Raw genomic sequence first — 15,182 nt, 5'->3', positions numbered from 1 at the left:
ACTCTTTGACAAAGTAATTCCATGGGGGTTGTTGGGGTTGCTACACAGCTGTGAAGCCTGTGCAGTTGCACAACTCCAGGAGCTGCCATCACATGGACTACAGTGTGAAGGGTGCACCCAGATTTGTGTGATGAGGCAGTCTTCCCACCTTCCATTCTCTGTTCAGCTCTGTCCAATTAATTCAACAAGCATTTGTTTGGCATCTACTACACTAGACATAGTTCTAGATAGAAATATCAGGAAACAAAGCACACAAAAATGTTTGCCCTTGTACTTATTTTCTAGTCAAGGAGAAAGACAATAAGTAGAGAAAGGAGTGACACATATGGAAGGTCAGCAAGTGGTACTAGAGCAAGGAGGCAAGGGAGATCCAGATGGCTTCAGCAGAGTGGGACTTCCATTTTAAATAGAATGGTCACAGCAGGCCTTACTCAGAAAGTTACAAATGAGCAAAGACTTGAAATAGGTCAAGTAGGAAATCATACTGTTATCTTGGGGAAGAGCATTGCAGACAGAGGGGACAGCCAGTGCAAAGGCTCTGAGGGAAAAGCATGCCTAGTGATCTTCAGGAACAGCAAGTTGGTTGGTGTGGTTGAGGTAGAGTGGTTGAGGTAGAATGAGGGAGGAGCCCAGTGGCAGGAGTGAGGACAGATTGGTAATGGGTGGCCAGATCACAAAGGCCCTCAGAGGTCATAGTGAGGACATTGGTTTTTATTCTGAATGAGTTTGTAGCCACTGAAATATTTTTGGGTAGAGAAGTGATATTGCTTGGCTGTGTCCCCACCCAAATCTCATCTTGAAATGTAGCTTCCATAATCCCCACGTGTCATGAGAGGGACCTGGTAGGAGGTAATTGAATTATGGGGGCAGGTTTTTCCCTTGCTGTTCTCATGATGGTGAGTAAGTCTCATGAGATCTGATGGTTTTATCAAGGGCAGTTCCCCTGCACACAGTCTCTTGCTTGCTGCCATGTAAGAAGTGCCTTTGCTCCTCTGCCTTCTGCCATGATTGTGAGGCCTCCCCAGCCATGTGGAACTGTGAGTCCATTAAACCTCTTTTTCTTTATAAATTACCCAGTCTTTATTAGCAGCATGAGAACAGACTAATACAAGTGGGGAGATTTGATTTATGTATGTAAAGAGTCACTCTAGATACTGAGTTGAGAACAAACTGTTAAGGTATTAGGGTAGAGGTAGCCCTTGACAGTGTTTTGCAATTTCCTTTTTTCTTACCTGTCTCCCTCACTGGCCTGTAGATTCCTGGAGGTCAAAGAGCCCAGTTTTTGGTAGAGGGAATGGCCAGTGGGAAGAAGGCAGGCAGGGCAAATATTTACAACCCTAGTTTTACAGAAGAGAACATTGGAACTTAAGAAGGTTTAAGTGATGGCCAAGGGTCAGAATAGGGTCAGCACCAGAAGCAAGTCCTTTCAATTTCAAGGTCAGGGTCCCTTCCACACTAGGACAAGAGGCAGCACCTACCAGATCAGTGGAGGTGAATGAACAGAGGTGACTTGGTCAATGAACTCAGGGTGGCTTGAGTTAGATTCTGCAGACTTTTATGACAGGCCAAGGCATATAAATGATAATAGCTGACATCACATTAAAAAAAGATGCAACATCTCATGAGATGTACTACATGCTGCTGCTTAGGAAAGGAAGGTTGAAAAATAGCACTGAGTTTAAAAAATAGCATTTAGAGTATAAGCCTCGTGTATTTAATACATGAATGCTTAAGAAAGATGTTCACCAAATTTTAATGATGCTTATTTCTTGATGGTATAATTTCAGAGAGTTTAAAATTTTTTTCTTTATTCTTTTCTGAATTGTTTGAGTTTTTTGCAATAAGAATGTGAAAACAGGAGAAATAAAATAAAAAAAGGTTGATGTTAGAAAGATACCATTAAGCTCACATTTATGTGCTCTTTGCAGTTCCTCAGCACCTGTAGTACCACTATTTCTTTGTAAATTCTTCCAGAGCAGAGATTGTGTTTTATTCATTCTTGTATGCCCAGCATGTGGAACCTGCTACAAAGTAGGTGTTCAGTAGCACTTGTGGAACAAACACAAAGTGTGCAGTGAACTGTAGCTCATATAATCTTCAGTAGACACCTAGGGGGCCTCATGAATGACATGAACACAGTTTCTAGCCAAAGGGAATTTCATTTCTTTTTCTAGTTGGAGTTGCCATGGCACCCAGAAAACCAGAGATCCTGGTAAGAAGGTTTTAAAAAGCTTATGTGGTAAGTTTGTACATTTGTGATACCTGGTCTCAGGTCCTACTTTAGCAATCTACAAAAATTGAGCCTTTTGAAAAGAAGTGTTTTAGTGAAGAATCAGTGATGTGGCAACTTATTCTAGGTATTTCAATCTAGCTTTTTGGTTTTAATGGCAGTTGTCATCACTATTGGGCTGCATCATTCCCAGGAACGCCTTCTTTTAAAGTCAGTACAGGTTGAGCATCCCTAATCCAAAAATCTGAAATTCAAAATGCCCCTAAATCTGAAAGTTTCTGAGCGCTAACATGAGATAATGACACCTTTGCTTTCAGATGGTTCAGTGTACACAAACATTGTTTCATACACAAAATTATTTAAAATATTGTATAAAACTACCTTCAGACCATGTGTCTAAGGTATGTGAAACATAAATGAATTTCATGTTTAGACTTGGATATCTCATTACATTTATGCAAATATTCCAAAATCCAAAAAAAAAAAAAAAGGCAAACCCCAAGTCTGAAACATTTCTGGTTTCAAGCATTTTGGAGAAGGGATTTCCAACCTCTACCTAGAGATGCATTTGTTTGATGTGGTCAATTGCCTGATTATTCAGACTCCTCAAAAAGTGCTGAGTTTTCCTCCATACCACCTGGTTAGGTTTTGAATCATTTAGAAAAAAAATAAGTCATTGATTAAAAATTAATAAGCTTAAAATACTTCCATTTCTATTTTATTACTAGTTATTGCTCAAAACAAGTTTTAGTAGTAAGAAGGAAAGTTGTCACCCATAGTTTTAGGCACAATTTTTCAGTCTCCTTTACTCACTTAGCATTAGACCATAAACATTTTCACGATGGTTTTGGGTTTTTTAAATACTTGTGTAGTATTTGAATTTGTAGATTATCACACTGTACAAAACCATTGCACAATTAGCATATATTCACTTTGGTGCTAGTTTTTTCATGATTTTTAATTGAACAAGGAAATTTTACATATTTGGCTCTTTATTCTCTAACTACAAGCAAAATCTTAACTGACTTTTCCCTCTTTCAGACTCTTAATTATTAAACTCACCTGACCATTTTTATTTTTATTTACTTAATTGATGAAGATTATATATACTCAAGATGTGCGATGTAATGATTTGATATACATATATTAGGTTGGTGCAGTTTGCACCAACCTAATACATCGTATAATGATTACTACAATCAAATTAATACATACATACATTATCACCTATGCTACACATTAGATTCCCAGAAAATGCTCATCTTATAACTGAAAGTTTGTGCCCTTTGGTCAAAATCTACCCATTTCCTCCACCCCCATTCCCTGGCAACTGCCATTGTACTTTATGTTTTGATGAGTTCTACTTTCTTAGATTCTGCATATAATATACTGTTGACCCTTGAACAACATAGAGTTGGAGCACTGACCCCTGCACAGTCAAAAAATCAGCATATAGCTTTTTTTTTTGAGACATGAGGTCTCACTATGTTGCCTAGATTGGCCTTGAATTACTAGGTTTTAGGGATCCTCCTGCCTCAGGCTCCTGAGTAGCTGGGACTACAGGTGTGTGCCACTGTGCCCAGCTCTTGCATAACATTTTTGACTCTCCAAAAACTTTAACGACTAATAGCCTACTATTGACCAATAACATAAACAGTTGATTAACACATATTTTGTATGTTATATGTATTATATACTGTATTCTTATGCTTAAGTAAACTATAGAAAAGACAGTGTTATTAAGCAAAATAATAAGAAAGAGAAAATATATTTACGATTAATTAAGTCAAAGTGGATAGGTCTTCATCCTCCTTGTCTTCCTATTGGGTAAACTGAGGAAGAGAAGGAAGAGGAGGATTGGTCTTGCTGTCCCAGGTGCACTACAAGCAGAAGAAAATTCACATATAAATGGACCCATACCGTTCAAACTCATGTTCTGTTGGTCTGTGTTTGTTTTTATGCCAGTACTGTACTGTTTGGATTGATATGGCTTTGTAACATAGTTTGAAATCAGGATATGTGATGCCTCCAGCTTTGTTCTTCTTTCTCAAGATTGCTTTGGTTATTCATGGTTTTTTGTGGTTCCATATGAATTTTAGAATCATTTTTTTCTATATCTGTGAAGAATGCCATTGGAATTTTGATAGAGATTGCATTGAATCTATAGATCACCTTTGGTAGTATGGACATTTTAATAAACTAGTTCAACCATTGTGAAAGTCAGTGTGGTGATTCCTCAGGGATCTAGAACTAGAAATACCATTTGACCCAGCCATCCCATTACTGGGTATATACCCAAAGGACTATAAATCATGCTGCTATAAAGACACACGCACACGTATGTTTATTGCGGCACTATTCACAATAGCAAAGACTTGGAACCAACCCAAATGTCCAACAATGATAGACTGGATTAAGAAAATGTGGTACATATACACCATGGAATACTATGCAGCCATAAAAAATGATGAGTTCATGTCCTTTGTAGGGACATGGATGAAACTGGAAACCATCATTCGCAGTAAACATCGCAAGGACAAAAAACCAAACACCACATGTTCTCACTCATAGGTGGGAATTGAACAATGAGAACACATGGACACAGGAAGGGGAACATCACACTCCGGGAACTGTTGTGGGACGGGGGTAGGGGGGAGGGACAGCATTAGGAGATATACCTAATGCTAAATGATGAGTTAATGGGTGCAGCAAACCAACATGGCACATGGATACATATGTAACAAACCTGCACATTGTGCACATGTACCCTAAAACTTAAAGTATAATAATAATAAAAAAGAATAATAATATTAATTCTGATACATGAACATGTGATATCTTTATTTTTATTTGTGTCATCTTCAATTTATTTCCTCAGTGTTTTATAGTTGTCAATGTACAGATCTTTAAACTCTTGGTTAAATTTATTCCTAAGTATTTTTATTGTGTTTGATGCTATTGTAAGTAGGATTGTTTTCTTTCTTTCTTTTTCAGATAGTTTGTTGTTGGTGTATAGAAATGCAATTCATTTTTGTATGTTGATTTTGGTATCCTGCAACTTTACTGAATTCATTTATTAGGTCTAACAGTTTTTTGGTGGAGTTTCTGTATACAAGGTCATGTCATCTACAGAGACAAGTTTGCTTCTTCCTTTGGCTTTTATTTCTTTTCCATGCCTAACTGCTCTAGGTAGCACTTCTAGTACTATGTACAATAGAAGTGCTGAGTGTAGGCATCCTTGCCTCGTTCCTGAACTTAGAGGAAAAGCTTTCTGCTTTTTTTTTTTTTTTTGAGACACAGTCTTGCTCTGTCGCCCAGGCTGGAGTGCAGTGGCGCGATCTCGGCTCACTGCAAGCTCCGCCTCCCAGGTTCACGCCATTCTCCTGCCTCAGCCTCCCGAGTAGCTGGGAGCTGGGACTACAGGCGCCCACCACCACGCCAGGCTAATTTTTTATATTTTTAGTAGAGACGGGATTTCACCGTGTTAGCCAGGATGGTCTCGATCTCCTGACCTCGTGATCTGCCCGCCTCAGCCCCCCAAAGTGCTGGGATTACAGGCATGAGCCACCACGCCCGGCCAGCTTTCTGCTTTTTACCATTGAGTATGATGTTGGCTGTGGGCTTGTCAAATATGGCCTTTATTACGTTGAGGAACATCCCTTCCATACCTAATTTGTTGAGAGTTTTAACAACATTTTGAAGTATAAATGACATAAAATAAACAGCATATATATATATCTAGTGTACAGTTTGATAAGTTTTGACATATGTATGTACCCATGAAGACAATCAACATAGTGAACATATACATTACCCCAAAAGGTTTCGTCGTGCCCCTTTGTAATCTCTCCTTCCTGTCTGTCTCTGTGTACCCTCCTCTCAGGCAACCACTGATCTGCTTTGTGCCATATAGATTAGTTTTAATTTTCTAGAGGTTTATGCAAATGTAAGAATACAATAAGTACTTTTTTTTGGTCTGGCTTCTTTTTACTCAGCATAATTACTTTAACATTCATTCATATTATTATATGTATCAATAGACCTTTCTTTTTATTGCTGAATAGTATTTCATTGTATGAATATACCAAAGTTTCTTTATGTAGTTACCTGTTATGGACATTTGGGTTGTTTCCAGTGTGGGACTTTTACAAATAAAGCTGCTACAAACATTTATGTATGAGTCTTTTTATGATTTGCTTTTAGTTCTCTAGGATAAATACATACGAGTGCTGGATCATATAGCAGGTATACGTTTGACTCTTTAAGAAACTGCCAAACTGTTTTCCATTTTTTGTTTTCAACAGTGTATGAGTTCCAATTCCTCCATCTCCTTGACAACATTTGGTATTGTCAATCTTTTTAAATTTAGCTATTCTAGTAGGCATATAGTGCTTTTAATTTGCATTTTCCTAACTACTAATGATTTTGAACATCTTTTCATATGCTTATTTGCCATCCATATATCTTCTTTGTGGAAGTGTTTGTTCAAATCTTTTGCCCATTGTTTTATTGTTTTTATAACTGAGTTTTGAGAGTTCTTTATACGTTCTGGATGAAGGCTCTTATCAGACGTATTCTGTGCAAATATTTTCTCCTAGTCTCTGGCTTGTTTTCTCATTCTCTTAATAGTGTCATCTGAAGAACAGAAGTTTTAAATTTTGATGAAATCCAATTTATAAATTTGTTCTTTTATGGATCATGCTTTTGGTGTCATAGCTAAGAAATCTTTGCCCAATGCAAAGTCACAAAGATTTTCTTCTAGAAATGTTATAGTTTTTGGTTTTTACATTAGGCCTGTGACCCATTTTTCAGTTCATTTCTATGTATAGTGTGAAGTATGGATTTTGCATATGGTAACCAATTATTCTAGCACTATTTGTTGAAAAGACTGTCCTTTCTCCACTTAATTGCATTTGCGCGTTTGTAAACACACACACACACACACACACACACACAGAGTTCATATATGTGTAGGTCTCTTTCTAGGCTATTTTGTTTAATGATATCCCTTGTCTATAGTGATGTCAATACCCACTATTTTGGTTACTGTAGCTTTGTAATAAGTCTTGAAGTGAGATAGTGTTCATCCTCTTAGTTCTTTTCCCATATTGTTTTGTCTAGTCTAGGTCCCTTTTATTTCCATATTAATCTTAAAGTCTGTTTCTCAATTTCTATGAAATGTCTGCTAGCGTTTTTATTGTGATTCCATTGAATTCATAATTTGGATATCATTGGCATATTAACAATAATGAGTCTTTTAATCCATAAACATGGTATATCTCTCCATTAATATAGGTCTTTAATTTCTCTTGGCAATGTTTTATCGTTTATAGGGTACAGGTCTTTCACATCTATGTCAGATTTATCCCTAAGTATTTCATATTTTTATGTTATTTAAAATATTTTTAAAATTTCAACTTCTGATTGTTCTTTGCTAGTCAGTAGAAATACAATTGATTTTTATATTGATATTTTATCCTAAAACCTTAGCTAAAATCAATTATTACTTCTAACTTTTTTGTGGTTTCTATTAGATTTTCTACATAGACGATCATGTTGGCTGTATATAAAGACAGTTTTATTTCTTCCATTCTGGATGCATTTTTTTCATGTCTGATTATATGTTCCAGAGTCTCCAGCACAAGGTTGAATACAAGTGGTGAGAGCAAACATCCTTGTCTTAGGCCTGATCACACAGAAAATGCATTCAGTCTTTTATCATTAAGTATGTTGTTAGCTATGGATTTTTCATAGATGCTGTATTATTCAGGGTTCTCGAGGGACAGAACTAATAGGATAGATGTATATATGAAAGGGAGTTTTTAAGGAGTATTGACTCACACGATCACAAGGTGAAGTCCCACGATAGGCCGTCTACAAGCTGACAAGCAAGAAAGCCAATCCAAGCCCCCAAACCTCAAAAGTAGGGAAGCCAACAGTGCAGCCTTCAGTCTGTGGCCGAAGGCCTGAGAGCCCTTAGCAAACCACTGGTGTTAAGCTTGAGAGTCCAAAAGTTGAAGGACTTGGAGTCTGATGTTTGAGGGCCGGAAGCATCCAGCACAGAAGAAAGATGAAAGCCAGAAGACTAAGCAAGTCTAGTCCTTCCACATTGAGGGTGGGTCTGCCTCTCGCAGTCTACTGACTCAAATGTTATCTCCTTTGGCAACACCCTCACAGACACACCCAGGAACAATGCTTTGCATCCTTCAATCCAATCAAGGTAATGCTCAATATTAACCATCACAGATGCCCTTTATCAGTTTGAGGAAATGCTTTTTTATGCTTAGTTTTCTGAAAGTTTTTATTTAATAATATGTGTTAGATTTTTGCCACATGCTTTTTCTGTGTCTTTTGAGATGATCATATGACTTTTCTTTTCTGCGAATATGGAGAATTGTATTGATTTATTTTCAGTGTTACATCATCCTGAATTCCCAGGAAGGAAAATCCCAAGTTGTCATATTTTATTCTTTTTACATATTTTGAATTCAACTTGCTAAAATTTTAATTTTTTTCTTCTGTGTTCATGAAGGATCTTGGCCTATCGTTTGCTTTTTTTGTTATATCTTTGTAAGGTTTTTGTATCGTGGTAATTCTGGTCTCTTAGAAGTATTCCCACCTCTTAAATTCTCTGGGATAGTTTGTATAGAATTGGTATTATTTCTTCATTAAATGTTTGGTAGAATTCACTGGCAAAGCTATCTGTGTCTAGAATTTTCTTTGTGGGAGATTTCTAATTGCAAATTGAAATTTTTACAATTTATTTTTATTTATATATTTACTTATTTTGTGAGATGGAGTCTCTGTCTGTCACCTAGGCTGGAGTCTAGTGGCATGATCTTGGCTCACTGCCACCTCCATCTCCCGGGTTCAAGTGATTCTCCTGCCTCAGCCTCCCTTGTAGCTGGGATTACAGGTGTGTGCCACCATGCCCAGCTAATTTTTTTGAATTTTTAGTAGAGACGGGGTTTCGCCATGTTAGTCAGGCTGGTCTCGAACTCCTGACATCAGGTGATCCGCCTGTCTTGGCCTCCCAAAGTGTTGGGATTACAGGTGTGAGCCACCATGCACAGCCTAAATTGAATTTTTTAAAAAAATATAAGGCTATTATCTGTTTCTTTGTGACTGAGCTTTGATATTTTATGTGTTTTAGGAAATTTGTTAATTTCATTTCCATTGTAAAATTTAAAGGCATAAAGTTTTTAAAATGATATTCCCTTTTTATCCTTTTAATATCTGTAGATATTATTCTCTCATTCCTAATATGAAAAAATTTGATATCTCTTTTTTCCTAATCAGTCTATCTTGAGTTTTATCCTTTTTCTTTTTCTTTTTCTTTTTTTTTTTTTTCTGAGATGGAGTTTCACTCTTGTTGCCCAGGCTGGTGTGCAATGGGGCAATCTCGGCTCAATGGGGCAACCTCTGCCTCCCGGGTTCAGGCAATTCCCCTGCTTTAGCCTCCTGGGTAGCTGGGATTACAGGTGTGCACCACCAAGCCCAGCTAATTTTTGCATTTTTCAGTAGAGATGGGGTTTCACCATATTGGTCAGGCTCGTCTCAAACTCCTGACCTGAGGTGATCCACCTGTCCTGCCTTCCAAAGTGCTGGGATTACAGGCGTGAGCCACCACGCCTGGCTCCATTTTATTTTTCTTGTCAAGGGACCAGCTTTGTTTTTGTTGATTTTCTCTACCGTTTTTCTGTCTTCTATTTTATCGATTTCTGTTTTGATCTTTATTGTTTCCTGTTGTCTGCTTCCTTTGAGTTTAATGTGCACTCTTGTTTTTACTATTTATTTCCTGAGATGGATCCTGAGGTCATTGCCTTGACTCATTTCTTTTTTTGTAAAACAGGCATTTGGTGCTATACAGTTCCATCAGTGGCATCACACAAATTCTGATATACTGTATTTTCATTTTCATTCAGTTCAGAATATTTAGTAATTTCCCTTTTTATTTATTCTTTGAACTATGAGTTATTTAGAAGCATGTTATTTAGTTTCCAGATATTTGGATATTTTTCAGTTATCTCTCTTCTGTTGGTTTCTAATTTAATTTCATTGTTGTCAAAGAACATATTTGTATGACTTGAAACTTTTTACATATATTGAGAATTGTTTTATGGCTTAGAATGTAGTTGGTCTTTGTAAATGGCCGATGTGTACTTGAAAATAACATGTATTCTGCTGCCATTGGATACAGTTGTTGTAAAAATGTCAATTAGGAGTTGTTTGCTAGTATTGTTCAAATCTATTATATCCCTGCTGATTTTCTGTCTACTTGTTCAATTAATTATTGAGAAAGGATTATCAAAATCCCCAACTACAATTATGGATGTGTTTATTTCTCCTTGCAGTCTATCAGTTTTTGCCTCATGTATTTTGAAGCCCTGTTATGAGGTACATAAACACTTAGGATTGTCACATTTTCATTAATTGACCAACTTATCATTATGAAATGACTCTCTTTGTCCATGGTAACATTTTTCACTCCGAGATTTACTTTTATTTTATTAATATAACCTCTGTCAAGAGCTGAGCTGGAGAGAGAGCTGAGCTGCTAGGTTTTAAGGTGGTCAGTTAAGAAAACAGCCAAACTAAAAAAAAAAAAAAAGAAAACCATTAAGACTTTATTCACTTATGCAATAATATAAGCAAGAAGCAAAGCAGGAAGAAGTGCCAGCTCCCAGAATGTTCCGTGTTCTCCCCCATGTAGCAGTTCAGAGGAGGGGAGTTGGAGTACAGGAGTGATCGTCTCCCTGCTGAGGGAGAGGGGCTGCCGAACAAGAAGCTCCTGCTATTTTGCTTTTGCTGGGATTTTATGGACCCTGTGGTGAAGGATGGGGATTGGATGGGGAAAGGCCAGGAGTGGAAAAGTACTGAATACTGGGTTAGAATGGAGAAAAGCGGCCGGGCACGGTGGCTCACACCTGTAATCCCAGCACTTTGGGAGGCCGAGGCGGGCAGATCACGAGGTCTGGAGTTCAAGACCATGCTGGCCAACATGGTGAAACCGCATCTCTACTAAAAATACAAAAAATTCTGTAGTCCCAGCTGCTAGGGAGGCTGAGAAAGGAGAGCTGAGGCACAAGAATTCGCTTGAACAGGGGAGGCGGAGGCTTGTTGCCGTGAGCCAAGATCATGCCACTGCACTCCAGCCTGGCGACAGAGGGGTAAAAAAAAAAAAGAATGGCGAAAAGCATGTTCAGGTTACCCCCAAAAAGGTAGTCTCATTAGAGGCAGCCAATGAAGACCTCTGCCAGGGCCCCCTGATCCAGGGGCCTCGGCATGGAAGTGTCTGGGCTGGGAATGCAGGTATGTGTAAGAACATGAGGGCAGGGGAACTGAGTCCCTGATACAACTCCCCCCAAGGAACTTCAGTGCTCAGACTGTATACTGAGGCCAAGTGGGGAGGGCCCATGGAACAAACCCTGTGGTGGGGCCTTTGTAATGGCTGAAAACTCACACATAGGGTTGGGTTTTGGCTCCCAGGGAACTGCTCAGCCACTCCAGCTTCCTCTTGACTAGTGTCAGCAATGGCATACCCTTGTCAAAACTTTCACCATTTGACTAGGCACCATGGTTCATGCCTGTAATCCCAGCACTTTGGGAGGCCAAGGCAGGTGGATCACCTGAGCCCAGGAGTTTGAGAACAGCCTGGCCTCAAGAAAAAAAAATTCACTTTTAATCTATTTGTGTCTATATATTTTAAAATGCATTTCTTGCAGGCAGCACAAAGTTGTCTTGCATTTTTATCCAATCTGAGAGAGTCTGCCTTTTAATGGGGCTATTTGGACTATTTTTATTTAAACTTTTTGTCTGTAATGGCTAACTTTCACTCTGTCAGGTTGGCATTTGTTTCCTATTTGTTCCACCTGTTCTTTTTTCCTTTTTTCCTCTGTCTTCTTTTAGATTAATTGGATTATTTTAGATTAACTGGATTGATTTGAATTAGTTGGGTATTTTTATGATCTATTTTTATCTCCGTTATAGACTTACTAGCTTTAACTCTTTGTTTTATTATTTTAGTGGTAGCATACATCTTTTCTTATCACAATATACTTTTGAGTGATATTATGCCTCTTCATATGTTGTATGATATCCTTACATTAGTATACTTCTGTTTCTCCCCCACCAGCCTTTATGTTATTGTTTTTATGTTTTCCAGTTTATATAGGTGATAACCCCTATAATACAAGGTTATTATTTGTGCTTAAATAGCCAATTATCTCATTGTTAATTTTTATTGTGATAAAATATACAAAACAAAATTTACCATTTTAGCTGTTAGCAGCGGCAAATCCATACAAGACTGCAGCAACCTCAATTCTTATCTCCTCAGAAGAAAGAATTCAACCAAGGGGAATAAGGCAGAGGGAGAAACTGAGGCAAGTTTAAGGGCAGGAGTGGAAATATATTAAGAAGTTTTAGAGCAAGAATGAAAGGAAGTGAAGTACACTTGGAAGAGGGCCAAGCGGGTGACTTGAGAGATCAAGTGCAAGGTTTGACCTTTGACTTGGGGTTTTATATGTTGGCATGCTTTGGGGGGATTGCGCCCTTCTCCCCTGATTCTTCCCTTGGGGTGGCCTGCCAGCACTTAGGAGGGGCCACATGTGCAGTGTGTTTACTGAAGTTGTATGCAAGCTGACTTGAAACATTTTTCCCTTGCCGGTGGAGTATTCCCAGAGGAAGGTCATATACCGGTTAGTTCCACCATTTTGCCTCTTAGTGTGCATGCTTGAGTTCACTCACCCAACTCCTGAGATCTTATCAGGAAGCTGCTGATCATCAGTTTCAGGTGTTTTATATCTATTGGGAGACTGCCTTCCCTGGCACCAGCTGCAACCAATTATTGTTTTAGAGACAGTTTAACAACCACTTGATCATCACCTGATGGTCGCCTGACATTCCTGGTGAAGGGGGCCCTCTCCTGCCCTGCTCATGTCTGCCTAACTACCTATGGTAACAAAAGCTTTTTTTTTTTTTTGAGACAAGGTCTTGCTCTGTCGCCCAAGATGGAGTACAGTGGTGCAATCACGGCTCACTACAGCCTCGACCTTCAGGGCTCAAATGATCCTCCCACCTTAGCCTCCTGAGTAGCCCGGACTACAGGTATGTGCCACCATGCCTGGCTAATTTCTGCATTTTTTGTAGAGACAGGATTTCGCCTTGTTGTCCAGGCTGGTCTTGAATTCCTGGGCTCAAGCTATCTGTCAGTCTCCACCTCCCAAAGTGTTAGGATTACAGGTGTGAGCCACGGCGCCCAGGCCCGTGCATTACCACTTTTACAGAGACAGTGTGATAGCTGTCAAACCATCACCTGACATTCCTAGTAGGTGGGGGAAGAGCACTCTCCTGCGCCGCTCATGCCTGTCTAACTACCTGCAACAATTTAGCTCCGCTTAGTGTTATAATTTTTCTCACTGACATAGTTTTTGCAAAGGCAGTTTCAATACTATCAAAAGAAATAGTAACCATTTGGAAAGCATTTAGAACTAATTAAAGTCTCTACTTAAGTCAAATGAGGAAAAGCCAAACTACACTGTGGGACACACAGTAAAGCCCTGCATTAGTCAGCTGTTGCTGTGCAAAAACCTCCTCAAGACTCGGCAGGGTAACGCAATGATCATTTATAACTGCTCTCATGTCTGCAGGTCAGCTGCTTTTTGGCTGACATAGGCAGGGCTCAGCTGGGCTGGCTCTGCAGCATGTGTCTCTCATTCTCCTCCTGTGGCAAACAATAGCAGATGGCAATGGCAAATGTGGAAAGCCTTTAAGGCAGAAATCTCATAACTGGCTCCCTGTCACTCCCATTCATCTCCGTCTTTCAGCCAAAGCAAGTTACATGGCCAAACCCCAAATCCAGGGGTGGGGAAATATATTCTGCTTTTTCTTAGGAGCAAAGTCACATGGTGGCCAGTGCAGAATGGGTTGAATAACACAACCAATCATCAGCCCTGAAGAAACTCATCGCCTATCTGCTTCCTCAAGACTCCCCTTATCAGGGTACCTGCTCTCCTCCAAACCTTTCTCTTTCCCAAACTGTATCAAACAGTCCACTCACACTAGCTACCCTGCTTCCTTTGGCACCCTCTTTCCACTAGATAACCTGTTGTCTCAGCATTTCTATTTTCATTTACATCTCCACCCTTTGCCCGATTACCCTAGCAGCTCACAGCGGATCCTGACGGAACAGGCAAAACCCAGAAGTTGGGTGGGTAGGCAACTTGTGAAAGCTTACACGTTCCTGATTCCTCCTCACCATAGTCCATTACTAGCGAATGACATGTTTGGGGCCTTGCACGTTTGCAGAACCAAATCAGTTGCGGAGGAAATATGTAAATATCCCCATGGGTGTGTGATGGTACCGTACCTCACCTTAACAAAGCTTAAATGTCATTTCCAAACTTGGCTAGGTTTCCCTGTGTTATATGTCTTCAAGAGCCAGTATAACTAAATATTTGTGGGAGTCCTAGCTGACTGCCTGCTTTGTTTCTCCCACTAAACTGTAAGCTCTTCATGAACAGAGAATGTGTCTGTATGATTCACCAGCTGTGTCTCTATCTTTACCCCACAGCCAATCCACAAATGAATGCTATCAGCCGTGCCCCCGATCATATCCCAACCATCCATGTTTGGCTACTCCATTGCTAGCCCAACCTTGCATCTCATGCCTGCGTTATTTCACAGCCTTCTAGGCTGATACTCCCGCTGCTGCTGTGCTTGGCTGCAGCCTATTCTTCACATGATGAAGAGGAAACTTTGAAAAATAGATAAAATTGATAGCAAATTGTGTTTCCCCTGCACTCAGAATCCTCCTCTGACTCCTCACTCTAATCTCTGGCTTCAGTAGTTGATGGCAAATATTTAAAAGTCAGCCTGCAGGAAGGACCCTGATTTACTGAGTTTTTCAATGTTAGTGGTATAAATACTCATCATGGCCAATTTCAAGCCG

At 39.3% G+C, this 15,182-nt stretch overlaps 1 long non-coding RNA gene across 1 annotated transcript; it reads left to right on the top strand.

Moving 5' to 3' along the window:
• The first annotated feature begins 943 nt into the window (after positions 1-943).
• On the top strand, positions 944-14,905 carry LOC131382312 (uncharacterized). Its single transcript, XR_009211689.1, has 5 exons — positions 944-1,037; positions 2,175-2,239; positions 12,570-12,729; positions 13,223-13,339; positions 14,805-14,905. It is a non-coding gene; the product is annotated as an uncharacterized LOC131382312 (long non-coding RNA).
• The last annotated feature ends 277 nt before the right edge of the window (positions 14,906-15,182 follow it).

The sequence above is a fragment of the Hylobates moloch genome, unplaced genomic scaffold, assembly GCF_009828535.3.
Source record: "Hylobates moloch isolate HMO894 unplaced genomic scaffold, HMol_V3 SCAFFOLD_22, whole genome shotgun sequence".
NCBI classification, from domain to species: domain Eukaryota; kingdom Metazoa; phylum Chordata; class Mammalia; order Primates; family Hylobatidae; genus Hylobates; species Hylobates moloch.
Note: the sequence above shows the minus strand (reverse complement) of the source record. Positions and strands in the feature narration are given on the sequence as shown.